The sequence below is a fragment of the Anas acuta genome, chromosome Z (assembly GCF_963932015.1).
Source record: "Anas acuta chromosome Z, bAnaAcu1.1, whole genome shotgun sequence".
Lineage (NCBI taxonomy): Eukaryota > Metazoa > Chordata > Aves > Anseriformes > Anatidae > Anas > Anas acuta.
The window spans coordinates 45,207,557-45,228,880 of record NC_089017.1 but is presented as its reverse complement, the minus strand read 5'-3'; the positions used below and the strand labels follow the sequence as shown (position 1 = coordinate 45,228,880).

At 37.4% G+C, this 21,324-nt stretch overlaps 1 long non-coding RNA gene across 3 annotated transcripts; it reads left to right on the top strand.

Moving 5' to 3' along the window:
• Window positions 1–829: 829 nt before the first annotated feature.
• Window positions 830–19,625, top strand: LOC137848316 (uncharacterized). Of its 3 annotated transcripts, none has more exons than XR_011091278.1 (4): window positions 830–1,187; window positions 1,697–12,496; window positions 14,622–14,704; window positions 15,503–19,625. It is a non-coding gene; the product is annotated as an uncharacterized lncRNA (long non-coding RNA). The 3 variants fall into 3 exon arrangements; XR_011091277.1 differs by having other exon boundaries at window positions 830–10,267; window positions 12,296–12,496; window positions 15,503–19,615; XR_011091276.1 differs by having other exon boundaries at window positions 830–12,496; window positions 15,503–19,614.
• The last annotated feature ends 1,699 nt before the right edge of the window (window positions 19,626–21,324 follow it).

Genomic DNA, 21,324 nt, shown 5'->3' with positions numbered 1-21,324 from the left:
CAGTCAACTGTGAGCCAAAGGAGCATGTTGCCTTTTCTGGCCCTGCTGTGTTCAGTGACATTGGGCTGCCATTAATCAAACACGGCTGTCAGACCAAACTCACAAACTTCAGAGAAAACCAGTCTTGCAGCTGACCACAGCCTTACCAGATGCCTTAATAGGAAGCTGTTAATAGACTATGGGAAACTGTTAATAAAAAGGTGGAGAATTTTAAGAAGATACTGAGTGGTCATGCAGGCAGCTACACCACCAGCGCCAAGCTAAGCTGCCAAGCCTGAAACTCACTAGTACAAACCAGTTTTCATTTAATTTTCAGCTTTCATAAAAGCATTATGTCAGACTTCTGTACGCTGCTCAGGGGAACAGGAAACTATTGCAACATCTATCTCATACCAAAAGCAGTGAGCAAAATCAACTACATGTCTCAGGATGTGTCCAGCAACCCAGGAAAGCTCCCAAAGGACTAACTCCTCTCAAATGGCAGAAATTTTAAAGAAAGCCGAACAATCATCTGCAAGACCTCTCTCAGTCTTTCCCATTCCACCAGGTGGTGCAGAGGGCTCTGCCCTACCTGAAAGCAAAGGCTGTGGAAAAGCTGCTGCTGGCAGTGGGGCTGATGGCATGCAGTCTCTGGGCCCAGGCCCCAGATGAGGTGGCATGTGGCAGCAGTTTTGTGACAGCCTTGGGATTATTTCCCCCCACTGGGCACCTCTCTCCCCTCAGTGTGGCTACCACTCCCTCAGGGCTGCAGTTTCAGTAGTTACCAGCTGTGAAAGGCCATACCCGTTTATACGTTGTTTGTTTGCCATTTATTGCATGTGTTCCTTTGTAAGGGTGCAGCTTGGCAGCATAGGAGGCTGCGGGCTCACCTTGTCCTTGCTGGAAGGACATGAGGATCCAGAAGGAACACTGAGCCTTTCCCAGGCAATCATGCAGAGGATTGTGTGTGTGATGGGGGGAGTGGTGCAAGGAAATGACCAAGTGAGGAGTGAGCCCTCTGGAGCAGCAAAGCTTGCCAGCCCATGGGAGAGAGGAGAAAACAGGTATACAGCCAGGTGCCTCAGAAGGGAAAGGAGACGGACACGGAAGCCTGGCTGGGGCAGCACCCAGTCTGCTGCAAGCCAGCCAGCCCCTGAGCTGGTGAACTGGAACCAGCCTGGGAGAAAGGACATGACCATGGAGTCAGGGTGAGAGTATTTGTTTACAGTTCTTTTACTTCTGTTTCCTTTCTGTTCAAGTCACACGGGTCTTAAGGGGCAACTTGCTCCAGTGTATGCCTTAACAGATTGAAATGAGTTTGGGGTGGGGCAGGAGGGAGAGTGCTTGGCCTGAGGGCGAGGTGCAGTGGCACAGTTGGAGGCAGGGCCAGGGCTCCACTCCTGGCTTGGTGCTGGCACTCATGCTCGCGCCTGGGGACATGCTGGTGCTGTGGCCTCACCCCCAGGTATAAACTTCATCCCAAGGTGTGAAATGTGTCAGTAAAAACTGATGTCCTCTAGCTAATACTACATCCTCTGTCCATCAGGCACAGAGCATGACATGCACCTCCAGCAGGTTATGCATACCACATTTCCATTTAATTATAGAAGACCATATTTAGAAATTGCATTGGAGCTTCCACCATGTGACAAATGGTGAAAATTTGCTTGAATACCCAAGAACAAATTTATTAAGTTTCACACCTCTGTGTTCACAGCTTCTTATGCCTGTTCATACTACACATGAGAGGAAACACACTGTTGGTCTCCAGCAGCAGCATCTTCAGAACAAAATCTATACGGTGATGATATGAATAAAAACAAACAAACAAATAAATAAATAAGTACAATCAAAATCTACAGTAAACTTAAAAAGTAGCACTTCAGAATCCTAAAAGGAAGACTTAACATGGTGAAAATTACAGTGTTTTGATGTTGCTCGGATGGTGATGGCTGTGCTATTCTGCATCATACCTGCTTGCAGTTGTTTTTGTTCAGGAGTGAATCCACAGAGAGCTCCAGAAGTGGCTCCTTCTGCAGCTGCACAAAGCCTCAGCTTTGTTGATGAGCAGAGGGATCTGCATTTATACCTTAGCTGACAGCATGTTTCCTGAGGTAATGGAGAGCTGCTTTTGCAATCAACTAATTCAAGGTAAAAACAATTGCTGTCATATTGAACTTCATATAGATGCCCGGTGACAGTCTCTGTAGGTACAAACAATATCTAATTGCTGCAAGCAATTAGAAAATTCCCAGCATGGTGTGAATTCTTTCTGTCTCAAATGGCTGTAAATCTGAGTATGAAGAAGAGCTTGCTTGAAAATTAGTTTTTTATCAGATGCACAATATAACTCATGGAAAAAAAAAATCAACTCAAATGTTTTGCAGTTCAAATAAACCTTAAATTTTAATGAAGGTTTGTGTGGGATAGCGGGTGCCTAGTATATATTAGTTCTTTGTAGAGAACTGCCTCATTTCTGGTTTGAATTAATGGGAAGTGATTTCAATGAATTTTAAATGAAAATAAGTATTCTGAAGATAGTTCTCAGTTTATTCCTTTCTTTTAAAAGACGCTTTGCAGAAATGTAAAATATTGATTACATTTTAGCCTGATATCTCTAATAAGGACAGGACTATGAGACCAAGTGTCACAGTGTTTGGAAATAACTACCATTAAAGCAGAATCTGTGAAATATTTGGAAAAGTAATAAATGCCAGAAGCTAGGTACATTCTGGAATAGTTTAAAAGAACCAAGATCCCAAGTTTGAAAAACCACAAGCTCTGTGAACAAACCTCATTTATGGTGGCTAAAGAAAAATAGAGAGATTTGTGCCAAATCCTTTTTGCCTAAGGTACATGTAGTCATTCAAGGACAGTATTGCAAAAACTAAATATTTGTCTTCCTTGAGACCAGCTATGTGATATTTCCTGCAGAACATTTGCACAAATAATCTAAAGATCCAGTGTTAACTGGAAAATGGTATGACATTAATCCAACACATGCAGCTTTTTTTTTTTTTTTTTTTTTTTTTTTTTTTTTTTTTACTTAGGAAAACTCTTTTAAAATGTTCAAGTAATATTTCATAGCTGCAGATGCAAGTATTTACACAAGGTCCAGGGAAGACTAAGTTAAACATTAGAAAGAGGAAAAAGAGGGAGAAAATAGAGAAGCCATGCTTTTACGCAGAGCTTACAACCTGGGGAAGATCAGCAGGCCACATTTGAGAACAGATTAATTTATCCTTAGCTAATTACTATGTAAGGTTCAGCTGAACTGCCACCACCACTAACAGTCAAGACATATCACAATGGATTGTTCTGTCTGTTTGATAAACTCATTCACTAAACAAGTTGCTTTCTGGCTGTGTATGTGCAATAAAATCTAGCCAGTCAATAGTGCTGCTACTGATCCCATTCAGATAATTTTCTCCCTTTTTGTTATGGCTTGTCATCTTCATCCTGTTCTTTGCATTGTTCTCTCTAGTTTGAGGAGAAGCCTGGTAGTCAAGCCTAGTATGTTCTAGTTGTTGCTCTTCTGACTATTATTTATGTTTTAGCAACTCTGTCTTCAGTTTACCCATCTGTAAAACTACAATAGTATTTAAAAGTCTCTGGGAATCTTTTAAAGTAGAAAGCAGCTCAGAATGAAACAGAGTGCAAAGGAATTTTAGAATTACAAGTTTCAAGAAATATCCTGTATGTTCATTAAATTTTAATAAAGGAATTGTGCCATGACAAGGATATAGTTTAATTTTGATTTGAAATGTGTACTCAAAAAAAAGTGATCATTCAATAAGAAGTCAGGGCCTGTTTTGTCTTTCCAGTGTATAAGGAGATTAAGAGAACTGACAGTTTCATGGAAACAGTTTGAAGATCAAGTTAGCTTGATTTTTTTTTAATTATCCAATAAAGTGTATGTAAACATGAAAATTTTTCAAACCATTTAAGCTACAGTAATAGAGTAGGCCTTTTGGGGCATATCTATGGATAAATATATATTTATCCATATGGATAGTCTTGCTAAAGCAGCTGTTTTCTGCAGAATTATAGCATTTTTTTCATTGCTATGGACCTGCCATTAGTGCTGACATTAATGAGGACTAAATCAGGCCCATTGCACTGAAAACTTAACAGTGTGCTTAATCTAAGTCTAAGGATGGAGGCAGCTTGCTTTGAAACAAAAAGGTAAGCAATTAAGTTTAACTGGTTTATTGCTTTGTAAAATTCTGTCCTTAGATTCACAGCAGCATTAAGCCTTTTCAGTTATTTTTTGTTAAACAATGAAGTAAAAATGAACAACAATTTCTTTAAAAACTGAGATAAAATATAGCTTCCTACCTGCAGAATAAAATGGGCAAGGTACTCTCTTTTTAGCTTAGCAACATAATAAAACTAAAAAGTAAACATACCTCTTACTACGAACAAAGAAGTGCTGTTCATTTGATTACAACAAAAAGGAAACTTCAGAGAACTGATTTAATCACAACAATTGGAGAGTCTGAGAAGAAGCATAGGAACATGACTTACATTAACACACACCACAACTAGAACTATACATACAAAAACCACATGCATATAAGAGAGAATTTGAGAGAGGTTCATTTACTACAGCAGCCTTTAGCCATTAAAGGGGCAGATGGAAAAAATTTCCATGTCATTAAAAGCACTTCAGGAATTAAAAAAGAGTTGAAGAGTTTCCTCCACCACTTCCTCCCTTCTTCATTATCTTTTTTTTTTTTTTTTTTTTAACCAAACTTTCTAACAGATAAAAATGAAGTGTAATATGGGGTTTGAAGAGATCTCAAGAGATACTATGCTATTGTCATTAAGTATCTGGCCTATTGTTTGTCACCCTTTGATATTCAACAAATGCAAGTCCAATTTGTCATGAAGACCTGCAGTATTACAGCTGATAGTACAAAGTCTTTCAAATGTGCCTTATTGAAAAGTTATAATGCCATAGGTTTCACAGGTTATGTATTTCTCCAAATTTGACATAAATGGGTAGGGAAAATAATAGTGCATTCAAAGAATATGCATCCCCTGGATTCATATATATAAAGAAATCCTTTTAATTTTTGTGAGGTGAAATGTGCTCAGGCTGCATCAGTTTAAGCTTGGAGGAACGCCAAGGAAATCAGTCTAATAACTCAAGAGTCATATGGTGTAGAAAAGAGCAGAATTTGGTACATGAAGTCCTATCTTTTCTGCAAGGACGGCTATTTATAGTTCCATTTTCATCCAGCAGTTCTGACTATCTTTTTAGTAGTGAGTGCCACATAGTAAACATCTTTCCCCCAAGCAAGCCAGCAATCTCTCCAAAGCTAAAGACAAGAAGAAATACACAGTCAAAATTGCTAGAATTTTCAATATTCTCAGTTTTATGTATGGGGAGTTGGCAGTTTAGAAAGAAAATAATAGTAATAATAAGCAAGCAAGCCTTTCTTCCTTGCCTGTAAGTACAGCAATATCCTCAGGAAGCAAAGTGGTTTTTCATAACTATGTTGAGTTAAAAAGAAAAAAAAAAGCAGGAGAACAAAGGCCAAGAAGTAGACATGTCATATAGGATATGAAGGGGACTCCTTCCTCACTGGATAAATCACTAGAAGTACTAGAAAATTCAGAACAAGCAATGTGACATAAAATTAAATGGTGAGAAGAATCTGACTATATGCTGTCATCCCCTTTTTGATCTGAAGACAAGCTGAACAGCTACCATCTGAAAGTGCAAGTCGCTAAGCATTGCAGATATTTCTGAAAACATAGGCTGAAGCTATTGCGTTTCCTTGCATCATAGCAATTTTGCAATAATTTTCATTACTTGGCTTCTAAGTGTTCTATGTTCTATGTATGTATTAATATCTTTGCTCTATTGAGAGAAAATATCACACCCCAAAGGTAATTACAGGAGGGTTTAACTAGGAGTGCCAATGCCACCTTTTGAGTATGATCTCCCTAGTTATGTCCAGGGATATTTTTCCAATATTTGAAATGTTAAGACTTCTTGTTCATTTTCCTCTCTCTGCCATGATTTGCATAGTTGTCCCACTCTCTCCAAATGCAGTTGTTCTATAGTTTTCACAGCCATGTGATCTGTGTAATTCATTGTGATGCTTTTTCAGCTTCTCTACTGATAGAATATACTGCAGAAAGAGGTTGAATTTTTAAAATAGTCTTTGTACTGATTTACTTTCCTTGAAGTCTTTCTTATTCTGGAAAAATTGCTCTGTAGCTCTTCAGCTGCTCTAATAAGGAGGGGCAAATGTGTACCTAGTATTTTCATTCTTTGACAGCATTTGTTATGTATATGACGTAAAGAACATCTAAACCTTGGTAGGTGTATTGTCATTCTGACTTTTTCTGTATTGTTTTTGATTTGCTTAAAACAATCATTAGGCAGCTTTGTATGACAGCCACTGTTCATCATTCCCTTGGACGGGAGCTGGTCTGCTGTTTCCCAGTACTGACGTTCCAAAGCACTGGTGTGTTTTTGTTTTCTTCCATATATTGTAACAGCTGTTTATTTGAGAACTAAAAATTTGCTAGCCATTATTTCTTCCTGTCATATCCTTATTCCCTTTCCTGCCACACTGCTGATTCTGTGATCACAGTCTCCATTAGACAATACTTAACCTCGTCAACACTTGACCTGGTTGAGTATTCCAGCTCTGATATCTAGTCGAATATCTATTACTAGTTATAGCTATACAGTTGTTAAAAGTAATGTAGTTCCAAGTTTCAGCTTTTTAATCTGTGTAAAAGTGAAAAAGTATGTTCTAAATTAAATTCCATGATGTTAAAAAACTGAAACTGCAAAGCAGTGCAGTTCTTTAACTGTTTACTTAATCAGTACAATTCCTTAACTAGTCTAATGAGCAGTTTTAAAAAAATCTGTGTAAACAGTCAGCACTCTGATTGCTGCTTATTAGGAGAATTAACATCCAAATTCATATTTTGGATTGGGGCCATAGTGTAAACTATGGAGCCAGTAGTAAAGGGAATCCCCCAGCTGTACTCACTCTCATATTGGTTTGATTCACAAGTGGATCTGGTTTGCACAAATCTTAGATGCTTTTCAGAAGGAACTAAAATCTAATCTGCGTTCAGGATGCAACCCACACCCCTTCTAATTGGGATGGACAGATTCAATTAACAATGGTTTAAGTTTGTGCAGCTAGAGACATGTATGCAATGTGATCATTAAAACCAGACAGCCAGGGAACATTTAGTCTGAAGTTAAAACCCTGAACTCCATATGGTGTTGATGTTTCGGACCTCTCAGCAACACCTTCTAGCTACTGCTTCATGCCTGTTGTTCCAAATTTCTTGCTTAGAAATAGCAGATTTATGAGTGATTATGGCCAATATATCTAGTGTTATAATACCATTGCTCTTAAAAATACATCAGAGCTGTGGAAGCTGGGATTAAAAGTCCCTTGTTTGACTCAAATTGTGGTGAGAGTCTTTTGTGGCATTTCAGAACAGTTTGTGCAAGGTTTTTGCCTTTGCATTGCTGGAGGCTAGCATTGGCTATTTTGATATTTTCTTAAGAGCAGAATACCATTGTTTCATGGCATTACAGAACAATAATAGCATTCAGTTAACTTCTGGAACCATCATCCATTCTGTTGACATTATCTTTCAGTTATTTATAATTGATTTAAAATCAAACAATAGTGTTATATAACATGCATCTTATAACACCACTGTTTTGTTATTGAAGTTCTCATATGACCTTGTATGTGTAAGTAGTTACTTTTTTCTGGTCTAGAGAGAGCTCTCGGATGAAACTTTCATCAAATTCTCAGGGGTTATGTCTTCATTGCTGTAATAATACAGCTGATCTGCCACTGAGCATGGTCATCTCTGGTCTGCCACATTGCAAAGCTGTACGAAAGTCATTGTCTCTTAAATGGCATTGTCATCACTCTGTTAGGACAAAACATGGCTGCACTCCATCATATCATAGGTTCTTTTAGCCTCATGCCCAGTGTTCAGTAGTCACAACTGGTGGTGATACATGAGAAAAGTGTAACAGCATTTTGTAGCCATACTTCTGCAGTATTTCCCAGCTACCAGTAATAGCTACTTGGAGTGTCATTTGTTCAGATGCACCATAAAATACATTTTTTTCTTTCATTTAATAGTCCTTGAGAGAATGCCTTCCATCAGTCTGGCTACCCTTTTTTGACTAATTTTATGGGAGGATGCAGAGCATCATGTGGCGATGAGTTCCACAACTTAAGTACATGCTCTGTAAAACAACAACAACAAAAACAATGAAACAAAAGCCCTACTTCTTCTTGACGAAGTATTTCATAGTTACGTTCGATGCACATTCATTCTTGTATTAGGAAAGACAGTAAATACTCGTCTTCTCTTTGCCTTTTTTGTTCAAGACATGGTTTTCTAGTTTTGAGTCACATCCTTCTCAGACATTTGTTTTCCAATCTGATATATCTTCACATGAAAATTGTTCCATATTTTTGATCATCCTTTTGCCTATTTCTGCATGATTTGGGGTTCTACCATGTACTTTTAAGATGAGTAATGTCATAAATCTTAATAAATCCACACAATGTTCTAACCATTGGTATAGTAACACTGCATTGTGTATGGTAAAACAATGAGATTTTCTGTTCTGTTCCCTGCTTTGCTTTTCTGTTATTGAGAACTAGTAGAACATTTTCACATAATTAGATGTCATAAATTTACAGTCCTAGTCCTGACTGTTACTACTTTTGCAGTCACTTGCTGTACATGTAATTTTAGGATTATTTTTTTCCCGTGCCTTACTTTACATTTATCTACTCAGAATTTCCTCTGCTGGTTTATTGCCCTGTCACTGTTTTCCTTTTGCACTTCCTTATAGCTTATTTTTACTCTCCTGAATAACCACGGATTAAAGAGAAAACTGTCACTTCAGTATCACTCTTCTTGGATCATTTATTAACATGCCATGAAGATGTATGCCCTCTCTTCATAGGATTATGAACGACCTGTAACTCTCCACCACTTTATTGTGAGATTCATCTCTGCTATCATGAGCTCTCAGCAGGGGAATGTACTGGAAGCCTCTCATCGCTGAGTAGTTTACATAGCTACTTCATAGCAAAACGAGTAGTTACCAGACCTATTCAAAGTTGCACCTGGTTCCAAACTGGCATTTCTTTCTAGGCTTACACATCCTCATATTGCCCCAGCATTGTAAAGGAAGATTTACAAAAGCTGAAGCCTTTTCTGGCCTCTATAGTCTGTATCACTATCAATGTAATGACTCTGGGAATCAGCTTTGCCGATAAAAGACTGGCATACTTCAAACAGTCTCAAGTGTTAAAGTGTTTGGTACAAAACAAGCTTTGAAGTTTTATCATGACAATAAATGCTTATTGCTTTTCTCACTGTATGTGTGTTCAAAGATCATGTATTGTGTATGTGGTGCAGTAGCATTGTATGAGAGGACTGAGACTTTTTTTTTTTCTCACACATTTGGATCTCATTTATCACCTGCAAAGATTTACTGCCTGCTAGTTACACTCATTTATTTTTCTCTGTCATAGCCTTTAAAAGTGGAAACCTACTTTGGCTTCTAGGAACCTCAATGATCCCAGGGATGGAAAGAACAAAAGGTGATTAGAGTAGGAGGGGAGAATGGGGAAATCAGGGAAAAAGTTCTCATTTTACAATAATTAGTTAAATACTTTGAAACATGTAAAACCTTTTAAGTAGTCCAAATAAATAGTAGTCACATAGTAAATGATATACAGTTGTTTGAATAGTTAGTTCTTAAGTCTTCTTTCAAATTTGCTGCGGACTAACTTTGAAAAAGATGATTTAAACTCAAAATGAGAAGAGCAAAGAGCTTTTGTTTGTTTGTTTGTTTGTTTTCTCAAACAAACAACCTCTTACAAATTACGAGTCTTTAAAGGTCAGGTGTGCAGTGGAAATATGTCTTCAAATATACCATTTATTCACAGCTTTGCAGTGGAAAATAACTTGAAGATTTCTAAAACATACAAACAACAACAGAAGAACCCTATGCCTTGTAAGCTTTCAGTAAGTCTCAAGAGGAGAGGATGAATCACGTATTCACAAGCACTTCATACTTGCTTATCTTTATAAAGAGGAGACCTCATTCAGGGCTGGAAAGATTCACAGGATGGGAAAATTGGCTACCTACAGACCAACAGAGAGTGAATAGAATAACAGATGAGGCTAGAGAGGGGCCGAAGTCACTTCAGTTGCAGCAACATATTAATTTTCCCAAAGACATTATAACCCTTATAAGGTATGTAATTACATCTCTCACCTATACATGACTATCAGCAAGTATAAAACTAGAAATACTTCAAAATTAGGCCTTCCTCATTCAAAAGGATGAGAGAATTGTCTCACATAATGTCATACAATCAAAGTTAACCGAGTTCTGAAACATTAAGAGTATGATGCAAACTCATTAAAATCAATGGCAGCTTCAAATGTACAGCACTTAAAATTACAGCATATGTTTTGGTGCTGAACAGTATATTTTAGTTGCCTCATTCAGGGCTCTCAAATATGAAAATCTCGAGTTTACTCTTTCATGAGAACCCCATATGTCTTAGCCTCAGAACTTCAATAACAATTTTATTTTATTTTTTTTGGCTTCAGAGTGTAGAAGTATACATATAATTATCATATTTTCATGTTAATTCTATTTGTTAAAATATTAAATACTTAGACTTGGAAAACTGAATTATTTTGTATTTTTGTATAGTCATTGTAATTTACAGTTATGATGTTTTTTATTAGCTCACATTTAATATCAAGACAGAACAAACTAGCTATATGTCTGTACAGCAGCTCTAAGTAATTAATTTTTGTTTCCTTTTTACTACATAATCTGAAGGTTCTCCTTCTGTACAGTTGTGCATACACTCAACTGTTCTGCAGTGGACGTCACTAATGAAATGATCAAACGCTATAGAAATCTTCAACTGGATTTATTGGATGATAAGCCACAGCAATAAAATATATTGGCATAACTTGACAGTAGCATACATTTATAAAATTCTGTCATATAGAAGCTGCTGTATGAACAGGATCAAAGTCTGGATGTCAGGGCTCTTTAATGAAAACTATAATAGTCCACTCTATTGTCCTTCTAAAATGATGGTAACCATCTTCTTTCATTTCTATGGGGTATTTGTTCAGAACTTAAATGAAAGTTTGCCATTCTGAGATATAAAAGTAGGACATTCTTCACAGAATTTCTCACTTCAGAGAAGAGAGAGTGTTCTGACTGAGAGGAATGGCATTTTGATATGCTTGTAGAGCAAAAGACCTTCATGGTCTTGTGTCACATCTAAAAATCCTTTGAGGTCCTGAAGTCATATTCCTTTTCTGTTATACAAGTAAATGAGCTTCATATGTTTCACTGAATGTTCAATAAGGAGAACAGTAACAGGATTCCCAGAGTTGTGCAGATCAGAAATGCAAATGATTGGTTTTACATCAAAAGCAAAACTGGCAGCTAAAATATCCTCAGGACAGATTGTCTTTGTGGCTGTTGTTCTTGTGCCACACTGCAATTCCTTTTTGGTTTAAATTTCACTGTGTGCCACAGCATGTAGTAGAAGACGTAGGTCAGGAGTGTTACCCATAAAAGTGAAGAATATGTAAGACAGAATTTAAAATATTGTTTGCCAGACTTGCTGTCGGAGCTCATGCAGACATGGAATAATGTCATTTCAGCAAACTCAGCAAACTTCCAGATGAAGAAAAATTACTTTTATCAGACTCAAAAGGCCCCAAATTCCACTGTTGTTGCTCCTCCATCATTTCTGTCATGACAGGTAGAAAGCCTGAACTTTCAGAGACAATATTCAGAGGAACAACTCCTTCTTGTATCTAGAAAGCTGTTTTTAGGTGATTTGTAGAGACCTTGATGCAGTTTCAATGTTCTATAAATAACAATCTGATCTGTTTGCATTAAATTTATGAGCACTGCATGTGAAAATTTATATGCTAATCAGATGCGGCTCTCAGTTTCTTATCAGTCTGCTTCTCTCAGTCTCTCCTGTATGTAGGTTAGGCTTTTCTACTGTGCTTCTTTATGTTTCTTGTGGATGGTGAAGTTAAAAGGACTTCTAGCAACTACATCAAGTAGCAGTGTGAGAGCTTGCTGTTTATCTTAGTTTGAAAAATGAAAAAGTGCTTAGAAATGCATTGCTTTGTTTTGTTTAGCACATTTATGTACAGCAGACTTTACATTTGATTTCTTAATGTAATGCTTAAATAAAACTGTGTTTATGCCACATCTTTTCTCTTTTTAAAGGGTCTGGATAGTGCAAGTAACCTAGTTGCACTTACAGGGAAGTGGACAAGGGTTTTCCTGCTGGAAGCTCTGATGGATGTAACAGCCCATTTCATTGGTATCCAAAGGGGAAGATCCCAGGAAGTCTGGAAATGGGCTGAAATTTTGGGCATTAACTTATAAACTGAATTTAGTGGCAGCTCATGGAAACCTACCCAGCAGGTAATAAAATTTGTGCAGTGGTCTATTTGGAAAATGGGAAGGAAACTTTTTTTTTTTTTTTTTAAATGTGCTAATTAGAGGGATGGGATTTGCATTATTTTGTACAGTATTCATACTGTACCGTATCCATACTGTACCATATGCTAGTGTACATTATGCACACCAGATACAACATGAGAATCCTGTAAATGGATAGCCTGTCCTGAATGGCAAAGGGTGCCACTGGCAATAAAGCCAGGAAGGTGTTGCCCCCTAGGATGGAAGGGAACTTGCACCCTGGAGGCAATAACTCCAAATTAACAACTATTGAAGACCTGCAAAGCCAAAGCCCCCTTGAGACCACACACAGAATTTAGTGGACTCCAGATAATCCTCTACTAAAATTCTCTAGCATTTCACAGTTTTGCAAGGTGGTTTATACCTTGGTTAGGGGTGAATAAATTAGAAAAAGCTATTTTACATATTGCAGCCACAATTGAAGAACTAGAACACAGTCTAGATGCAAGAAAAAGGAGATTGCATAACTAGTACTCAAGAATCGAATGGTATTAGATTTATTAATAACCTCATAAGGAGAAGCGTGCACTGTAATTAATACTGCTTGCTATATATATGTAGATCAAATGGGACAAATTTGACTTATCTCAAAAACATTTGGGAAAAACACACACACACACAGAGAAAAAAAAGATCCTACATAGAGTAGCTCAAGGTGACATGTCCTGGGAAGTTAGAGACATCTGAGAGAAACTAACGTAATGGTTACCTAACTGGAATTGGTTTAAGCAACTGTTTGTTGGTATTATAATAATAGTGGTATTGTGTGGTTTTTTGCTTATTCCTTGTATTAATTCCTGTATAGCATCTTTTGCAAATTGGAGCTTTGAATGGAAACAATTATCCCCCAATGCATTTGAAGAGAAGTATTGCACCCTAATGCTAAAGAGACTCAAAAGCTAAGAAAGTGAGGAAGTGCAAAACACTTCAAAAACAATAATAGAAGTAAGAAAAGAAGAGGAGGGAGTTATGAGAAACTAAGTTGCGTTTTTGCAGTAAAGAACTAATTTTCTGTATTCAAAGGTAGCTGTGTAGTCATAACACGTAAAAATGCTAAGCAGGTAAGTGAACAGCCTCACTGTTCCAAAATAAGGTAGAACCTTGAGAAAAACAGGATGAGCAGTGGGAGAACAGTAAAACAAAGATCACAAGTTCTCAAAACATAAGAAAGGAAAAAAAAAAAAAAAAAAGAAAAAATGTGAAATTAAAGGGTTGATCAAAATAAAGTGTACATATGCAGTATAGAGGAGTGTCGAGTAGCTTGTGAACCTGTAGTATGGTTCAATGAGGAAACAGGGAAGGTGATCAGGTGTTGGGTAACAGGGAATAAAAGGTTATGATTTATTTACTGTAATGCACTCCTAATTGGCAGGACACCCGTCACTGCAATCGCAAATAAAATAGCTTCACAGAAGATCCTATCTGAAGAAAGTTATTGAGATTTTTCTCACAGACACAATAAAGATTAAAGACTACTGTATTAACAAGAACAAGGAGCAGTGTAGATATTAGGAACTCTTCTGTCAAACTACTTTGGTTGTCAGCCTGCTCTGGTCAAAAACAGTTATCAGAGGACAGTTAGAGCTGTTGGTTGACTCTTTAAAACTTTGATTAAGGGAGTGAAAACTTCATACTCAATTCACACTTTTGTTACTCCACTTTAAGCACATTTAGAACAAAAGGACAGCAAATGAACTACTTCTAAAACACAAATGTGATGAAGTATGGAATGAATGTGTCCTGTAATCAGGTTTGTATGAGTGGGATTATCCACCCATTGCACTATCTCCTGTAGCATGTTAACCATCTATGTTGCTAAGAGAAACAAGAAAATATGAAGACAAATATTGGTATATTCGTTGGCAAAAGATCTGGACAATTATCTGCCTTACTGAGAAATAATTTGTTCAAGTTTCTCTGGCCTACAGCACAGTTCCTGGACTGTGTAGTTTCCTTACAACCTACAACCTATTTAACCTATTTGTTTTCGTTGCTGGGTCATGATGATGTAGGAGAAAAAGGAATTATTATTATTATTTATTTTTATTTTTTACTGATCTCTGCAAAGGGTTCTCATGAAGAAGTAAAGTGAGTCCTGAGTCCTACATTTGCCACTACTTGATGAAGTTCGTATGGTCTATTGTGTAATTAGTAAGTCAGCATTTATTTCTGGTTCTTTGCTCATTTCTACAAACAAGCTTTTTTTTTTTTTTTTTTTAACTGGAGTCTTTTGATTTAATTAGTAGAGTGTGAATACCACTGTTTTGCCAGAATGTCAGTCATGCAGAAGTGCTCAGGAGATGATTTAATTAAACATGTGCAGCACTACATATAATTAATACTTTTCTACTGCCACTGGCTATTAAGCAAGTGTATGAGGCAGAGAGATATATAGGTAGTGCACTAGACCACATTCTGTCTGGACTGACACTATTTCCAAATACTTTCAAAATAAATGAATCCTCTCCTGACTCCAAAATAAACATGCTCCTAGTGGAAAGGAAGGCCTATGCAATTGAACAGCATATTTTTGATTACTTTTCTTATGCTGACATAATTAAAATGGGTTGCTAAAATCCACTAGGACTTTTCTGGAGGTAAAGCCTCATCACTTTTACTTCAGTGTAACTTGGCAATTTCAACAGTATGTCTACCACAATATCCCCATCAATGGTTGAAGTAGCTTATCTATGCTGTGCCAAAAACTATAGAGCCTTATCTCTACAAAGTTTTTACAGAAGATAGCTAAGATGTAGATCTCTTCCTGCCATAAAAAGCACCTCTTTGGGAGGGAAAAACAAACTTCCAGCTTGCAGTAAGCTTAGTTGAGAAAAAAATACATGATACACATTTGTACTAGAGTTTCAGGTTTTGCGTGTGTACTTCCCCTGTATCTCACACACACCCAATTATGCTATACTTTGCTTAACAAATTCTGTTTGTTTTCAGATGTGGAGCTGTACCCCATGACATGTTAAGTGTGAAGAGTTACGGTGCTGAAACAATGAAATTCTGCAGCGTCTGGTTTGGCCATCAGGGAGTTGCCAAGACATTTCTGTGTTGCTTGAAGATAGTGGCATGCTATTGTAAAACACTTACGTTACACATATGTGTAGCTCTGCTGACAGTTGATTTATAACAATGGTTTTGTTAGATTTTGGGGGGGCTGTGTAGCACGCAGCTTTCTCCAGCCTGCAGCCCTTCATCATTTGACACGGAAGGTGCTGCAAATGCAACTTAATTACTGCAATAAATCGGTCCCTGTCTATTAGCATGGCCTACTCCACTCTTTTGGTGTACTTGAGAGTTACACCAGGCACCTGCTACTTTCAAAATTTTGCATAACTGTAAGTTACACAGAAGCCAGGCCTGAAGCATTGCATTACATAGGTTCCTTTAGTGCATGCATGTCTCTATGATGTCTGCAACATACGGTCTAGATGTCTGTGCTTTAATAACATGATTCTTCTGAAAGCACTGATCAGAGAAATATTTTACTTTGTTGGAGAGTGGGAAACTGTGGGGAGGCACTGAAAATCTGTTAATAGTTGAATGATCTATCCTGCAGCTTCACTGCATAGTTGGCTGACTTGAAGCAGAGTCATAGCACTGTGTTACATGTTCAGCAAGACCAGTTAGCCCAGTTTGCAGTGCCGCTTCACCTGGATGTGAGATTTTTATTTGAGAATGGAAAGGCAAAAGGGCAGTATCTCTGGCAGTATCAGTAGAACGAAGAAACGCTTTCCATGTCCTCGTATTGGACCACAGATTAAAATGACTGTCTTAGGTTAACAAGCACCACAGCTGAGCAAACACTGAGCAACGTGCTTGCTGGTAAATCTTAATCAAGTAACAGTTTTAACCATTTGGTTCTGCCAGTGCAAGGAAGGAGGATGGTGGAAGAGAATAGTTGGCCAAAGACACTTGCCGCACTTTGTGAAATGAAAATAATCTCTGTGCAGTTATAGTAATGCCTGTGTTATTAAGCTCACTTACCTGAGACTGCAATTAGGATGCGTGTTAATTTATGTAAATGTGGAAACTTCACTGGTAGTAGGGGAAAGCCTCACTTTGCAGTGCAAAAAAAGTAGAACTAAGCTGTACGTGGCTGGGAGAAGACCACAGAACAGGATGATGAAACACTTGTTCTTAATTTTAAACAGTCCACATGATTTGTTTTTTGAAATTGAAAAAAAAATAAAAATCAAGTGCATACAGCAACCACAGGTAAATAGTGACTGTAAGGATACCTTACAAACATTTTATATACATCAGTAAACATAAGGGGATCCTGAGATTTCAAAGCTAACTTTGTGGGTGCAGGCAGTTATTACAACCTACAGGGAGAAAAGTCAGAGTTAACATCTCATTTAAGTGTGTTAATATGCATGGTATGTGTGTGAACAACTGCTTCCTGGTGACAGCAACGATGGTCTGCTGGATGATCCTGCATCTCAGTCAGGTTCTTGCAGTATCACTGCAATGTCAGACCGTCACTCTTTCTCCTTAACCCTGACTTCAGCCTTGTTTTCTCTGTTGTATTTCTTGGCAGATATTTGGTGGCCATTGGCAGAATCACTGGAAGAAATTGACCACAACAAAATCAGAGCCCAGCCTGAACCAAACACGGGTTGTAACAGCATATGGAAATAAACCTGTATGATTTAAGGCAAGAGCTTGGTCCAGTTCCATTTGAAATCAGTTTGCCACCAGGAAGAGACCACGAGCAAATAGCTTTTAAGAAGTTAGTTTAAGTTCCCCAGTTACTGAATCATGGACACTAGGACTCCTCTCCCCTTTTATCTCCCCAATTTTTCTTGAAAAAACAGGTTAGGACAACTCAGTTTTTTAACTACTATTGAATAATTACTATGTACTGGATTTTTATTTTTTTTCCTTTTTCAACATAGTAGACCATAACTTTGGAGATTTATTTCATTAATAATAAGTTCTCGTTTGCTGTCCGCAACAAAGATTAACTGGGTTTTGAACGTAATTGTATCACAGTTAAAAGCATATGGGAACTTGACTGGGAATTTTTAATAGTGTTATGATACTAAGAGCTATGTGGAGTGAAACCTACTGCAATTAAAAATATATTCAGGTTATAAATATCCTTTGATGTGTAGTTTAAGTAAAACACTGCCATGACTTTTCCATTGTTGACTAAAGTGCGAGGTTAGCATTTTTGCTGTTTGAGACGATCATAACTTTCCCTTCTTGTCAACATGACAAATCAACATCTTCTTTATTCCAACAAAGTGCTTATGCATTTATGTCATCTGAAGAATGCAAGTTCCATCAAATTAAACTATTTACATTCTTAAGGAACTACACATGTGAAAGTGCTTTACAAGATTGGACTGCAGTAATTACTTTTGATCTCTGCTATCTTAAAGGAAGACGGAAAGTCTCTAACCCTCATCCATTCCAGCAAAGTACCCAATAAACTACCAGCACCCTTGCTTTTGAACCTCTTTCTGTTTTCTGCTATTTCTCTGCTAGAAACAAGTTCTTAGTCTCAAAGAAAGCAGGAATAAATCAGATCAAAGCCCTTGTTGTCCTGTTACATTAGACTTAAACTCTATCACTGTCACAAATTATTACATGTCCTCATCTGTAGCAGTGCTCACTCTATGCAAAAGATTGCATTCACGTTTTTAGGATAGTCAATATTAGAAGAATCCACAATAAAATTGTTGAAGAGATGGAGACAATGGTAGTTTCTGTACCCTTTAACTCACTGCAACGCAGCACGATTAAAGACAAGTTTAAGTGTAGAGACAGTTGTGCCTTTATGGAAGGTTCAAGGAAGTTGCTCTACACTTACATGCCTAAGGGATCTGTTAAATAAGATTAATAATGCCTTAAGTGTTTATACTAACTCAAGACCATTATGGGATGATTCTGTGCCTAAGGAGAACATTGCAATCCTCCCACTACTCTGTAGCATACTGTATGATAAGACCCAACACATGAAAGCAAAGACATATAAAAAAAAAGCAAAGACAAATGACATGACAGCTTTTAACTATCCATATTAATCAGTAAAATCAGGGTGCCACAGACAGGCTATGTTAGGCATGACTTCAGCACAGCTTGGTTTCTGTTTATCATCCTGATGAGGGACTTGGCTTAAATTCTTTGAGCCCTAACAAGTTTTAAAATGTCATGTTGATTGGAAAGGGTTACCAAGAAAGTAGATATATAACCCTTCTGCTCTAAAAATTTAATCACTGTAAAAGAATTAGGTGAGGCCAGAAGAACTTGTTTGGCTGCAAAGTATCATCAACACTGCCTGTCTTGGTAGATGAAATCTTTCATTAGAGCTGGAATGTACACAATAGTACAACAACCTTTGTCAGTGGCATGACCTTTTCAGGTTTGTTTCTTTCTTCAGCTGAAAAGGCATTAGATATTTTTAACTTCTACATTATTTTAGTTGTGTGGCTCTACACTTTTAGGGGGCCTGTATGTTCTTTACCCTTTGGTTAACTAATGTGGTGTCCTACCAAAGACGTAAGAATGGGACAGTTTAAGTTCAAAAAAAAAAAAAAAAAAAAAAAAGAAGAAGAAAAACAATATCTCCAAGGCTAGTCACGGTTTACTTGAACAGAATAAATGAATTTACAATCACTTCCTTTCCTTCTTACTGCTACAAAAATTATATAAACAAAGTGTGAACTGTAGCAATCACTGGAAATTAAAATATATGTATGCTGGCTCTGTTTTGTTTCGTTTTATTTTGTTTTCACTCTGACTCCTATCATTCACTGAATTATTTGGTAATATTTTGTTCCGCAAGGCAGTTCCATAGTTCTTTATTGTCTTAGCAAAAGAGACTCAGTCCTTAAGTCCCAAATAATTTGTAGATACCCAATGCAGACTTACATGTCTGTCTCAGCAGTGGGAGTTTTTGAAATGATATCCCCTCTAACAGGGTTTCATTTAGCTTGTGCTGGATTCATATGCCCCAGGTAGAATAAAGAACTCAAGAAATTACAAGGCTGCTGATGAAGGGGTATGTATTTCTCAGGAAAAAACACTCAGCCTGAGAGCCTTTACAACTTGATCATGATGCCACAGCTAAGATCTGGAGTGACTCCCTTTCAGGTTATATGCTTTAAAGTAACACCAAAAATATTTTGCTAAGGTGAGAAACAAGTATTTTCTAACTATAGGATCCAGCTCTTGGTAAATCTTAAATATTCAAGGACAGAAGAGATAAACTGAGTGCTAGCACTATAGAGACCTTGACTCTCACTTAGTACCTTTTAGGTCATTTATGATTCAACTATGAAGTCAGTAGGAATTTTCCTATTTGTAATGAGTTGTAGAATTGGCCCAAACATTTTATTATTACAACATAGTAGGCAAATTGCCAAAAAACAGAGGAAATATTAACTACATTAGTATTTGCAAAAAAATGCATCGGGTACTTCGGTGTTAATATTATGTGGTTTCATACTAATTTGGTTGTCAGTTACTTCATTATTCCAATGACTTTTGTTTACATTGTAATTTAATCAATAGTGAGCTTTATTGCTGCTTAATGACTATTTTGCTGGTGTTTAGCAGTTGCCCAAATAAGTTGTGCTTTTTCCAGAAATGTATAGTTTCTTTTACTGTGAAGTTTCTAAAGCTTGATGAGTTCAATATACTACATGATTCGGCCTTTGAAGATCTTGGATTCTGTCAATCTTTTGTTTTATTCCTCATTTACCTGCTAGCTTCACTCTTGAAGGTAAAACAGCTGACCTGAGACTGCATTAATCTGGTGTCTTCCTGCAAGAACTTACTGTGGAAACCGCATTTTATATGATATCAGTCTTCTAAGAATACAAATACTTCTTAGTGCCACTGACCAAAGAATCCTCTAACCCTTGCAACTCAAACTTCTTGATCCATATTGTGTTCAGCCTATAAGCAAGACACACTCTGGAGGACCTGCCAGTATTGTTTAGGGAAGAGGACAGGTCTGAATAGGCACTCTGACAAGGTATTCAAGGATCATCCAGCCCAGGCCCTGCTGAACTGGCAATAAGTTCTTGGCAAGAATACTCTGCAGACCAGCCTTTTCCTTTTAAACGTAACGAAACAATTAGTTCAAGTTCAAGTAGCTCATTTTACATAATGAGAGAAGGGCATGCAGATGTCTTTCAGATGATCAGGGCTAAACCTGTTTTGTTTTATACACCTAGATTCAACCAGGTATGCCTCTTTAAATATGATCTCGCTCATTTCAGAAAGTTACAAATCTCTTTAAAATCACACATGCGCTAAGCAAGCAAAACCAATTTGGATTAATAAAATGCTGGTTTCAAGACTTCACAGAATCACAGAATTGAAGGGGTTGGAAGGGACCTCAAAAGATCATCGGGTCCAACCCCCCTGGCAAAGCAGGTTCCTTAGAGCAGGCTGCCCAGGTAGGCATCCAGATGGACCTTGAATATCTCCAGAGAAGACTTTACCTTTAAGAGTTTAAAGAACTTAAGGGAACACACATAATTCTATGACCAGTCCGCCATTGGCAGATTTATGCAGAGTAGAAGACGGTGACAGATTATTAGTCTTCCAAGCAAAAGATGGCTGTCACAAATTTCCGAAAGAGTGTATCATACCTGCTGCATTTTTACCTTATGGAATAAAATGTGCTGTTGGATTTCATGCTGTAGGATGTTTGCATTTTAGAAATGCCACACCTTCCTTGTTTTTAGTGGAGAGCTGGAAAACTGTGCATATTATAATGGGCTGAAACTGAATCATAGAAT